This window comes from Halyomorpha halys, unplaced genomic scaffold (assembly GCF_000696795.3).
Source record: "Halyomorpha halys isolate HHAL.00 unplaced genomic scaffold, Hhal_1.1 Scaffold13.1, whole genome shotgun sequence".
In the NCBI taxonomy this organism is placed as follows: Eukaryota; Metazoa; Arthropoda; class Insecta; order Hemiptera; family Pentatomidae; genus Halyomorpha; species Halyomorpha halys.
Window position 1 is genome coordinate 976,767 of NW_027104938.1, and position 2,444 is coordinate 979,210.

Here is a 2,444-nt window from a genome sequence, read left to right on the forward strand (position 1 = left end):
TTACAGTTCTTCAGATATAGATTTCTCAAAATAAATTAACTAACTACTAATCTTTCAGTAGATTTTTAAGAATTTTTTTCTTTTTAAAAAGCTTTATCTCGAGAACTATTGGACGTAAATAGCTCTTTTAGGGCTAATATTTCAGCAAATTCACTCTTCTTTAAATAATGTTCTCTTAGGTTTTCTAGTGTTGTTGGTAGTTTTTAAGATATAGAGCTCCGGATGAAAAATTAGTGTTTTTAAGGTTTTGAAACAGCCGCCATTTTTTATTCCCCCTCCCTATGCTTGGCAGACTCATCAATTTTGACTATTAATTATACATAGTTTTCATTAAAGTAATCAAAAATTGGGGCGAGATAACTGCCCTTATTTCTTCCCGGCTCTTGTACTATCAGCACTAAAATGTTTTAGGTAAGACAGATCTTATCCTTCTTAAAACAATCTGATAGGAATTTTACTAAACAAAGGAGATGCGGATTCGTTGAAGACGTTGGATAAAGAGGTGTACTCTGAACCAAACACAGACAGACGAAGAAACTAAATGGCCCATAGTATTAAAGATTAAAGAAAGCTTTCGGAGGTGGAAGATGAACGACGGAAGATTGCATCCTCCAAATATTAAGGGAGGTTAGAAAACTTCACTAGTGGGCAGTATGCCGGGGTTCTTCTCGCCCGGTTTAATCAAATAACGGAAAAAATTAGAGAAATAGTAAATATCGAGTAGGCCAATGGCAGAATGGGGGTCATAGGTACGATCCTCAAAGTTCAATAGTCCAAAGAGATGGGAAGAAAGGACGGTCTACCGAGAGAGCAATCTTTCGTCCAGTGTGCTGAAGAGATGATCGATTCGAGCGCAAGAGAGGAGGAATCAAAGATGAAATGGGAACTGGATGGACAAAAGTAACCTACAGCCAGTTCAGAACCACAGGGATACCCTGGAAGAAACGGGAATACAAGGACGGTGAAAAAGAAAGAGGTAAATATGGAGACAATTTGTCAGGCTTAACGGGTAGAGGGTATGAGGGTACTTCTGATAGAGAAGGCCTTGGAGCCGACCAACAGGTAAAGCAATTGTTGTTTATAACCACTCTATTCTCTCAGTAACGGGATTTTCACCGTTCGAAATACTTTTCGGACACGTGCGCATCGACGGGGCTACAGGCCCACAACTATGAACGAAGAGGACATTATTAATAATAAAATAGAGCTAAGGAAATCATTGGACAAGGTACACGGTAAGATAAAAACTGAAAAATGCATAAGTGTGGTTCGGGACCTCCAGGACACCATGGGAGCGATAAAAATCGGGATGATTGTATACCGTAAGCTAAGCTCTAATCGGGGTAAGGAATTACAATGTTACGAGTGCCCATTTAGGGTGATAGTAATTCGGGAGCACAATGTTAGATAGAAAGTTTCAAGAAACCAAAGAAACAGAGAACCGTTCACATCGAACTAGACTGTCCTCAGCTCAGCATGCAGTGCGAGACCTTCGGAGAGAGAGAGTTCACCGTGGGAGGTCTCTGGTTTGGATCTCGCGGAACAATACCAGATAGAACAAGAAGCTTCTTAGAAGGCCTAGGTGTTAGCATCGAGGATATTGCGATCTTGGCGGAAAATATTATTTTGGACTCCCTGGGGATCATACACCATCACCTGCATGGGAATTAGCTCGGAGATTATTCTTTGTTTTATTTATTTATTTTAATTTGTGGACTTGTCGATTTGTGTGTTTTAACTAATTTATTCATTAAATTATTTTATTTTATTAGTACTATTATTTTTTTTTAACTTATCTATCCATTCGAGAGTTTCTTGTAACGGGTTTTTTATTATATTTTCCTTTAAATTTATGTGTTAGTATTGTTCTCGTAAAATCTATTTATTTGTTTGTTTTTTGGTAAAGTGGTCTACTGCTGTGACTATTATTAATGGTCTGATCCCACATTGCCGTCTAATAGTGAATTTGTTTAGCGGGTCACTGGAGAGGATCTAGAAGGGTGAATTCGGGAGAGTGAATTTGTCGATCGGGTGAATTAAAAATTGTGAAATGGTGAAATTGAAGGAACAGAAAAGGGAAAGAAAAAAAGGAATGAGTTGAAATATTTGTATTTGGAGTATAGACTGAAATTGATTGTAAAAGGAAACTGTAGGGAAAAAAACTGTTTTCTTTCTATTTTATTATACCATGTAATTATATGTAATTTATATATGTCCGATTACGGATTCATAAGTATGCTGTGTATGTAGCAACCTGATGTATTTGGGCAGCATAGATGAATAAAGTATTTCTCTATAGATGTAAGTTAATTTTAGGATGTTTCTTTTATTCTATTTGTATATGTCAAATTTAATTGTTTTTTTTTAATCTTATTTGATATCTGTAAATATTATTTTTTTTATAATTTATATTATTATTATGTAAACCTTTTTTCTGTAAGTTA

At 36.0% G+C, this 2,444-nt stretch overlaps 1 protein-coding gene across 6 annotated transcripts in view; it reads left to right on the forward strand.

The window, feature by feature from the left end:
* The window catches only part of LOC106679419 (uncharacterized), a 26,242-nt gene that overhangs the window by 21,409 nt on the left and 2,389 nt on the right, over positions 1-2,444 (forward strand). The gene's annotated exons all lie outside the window — the stretch shown is intronic.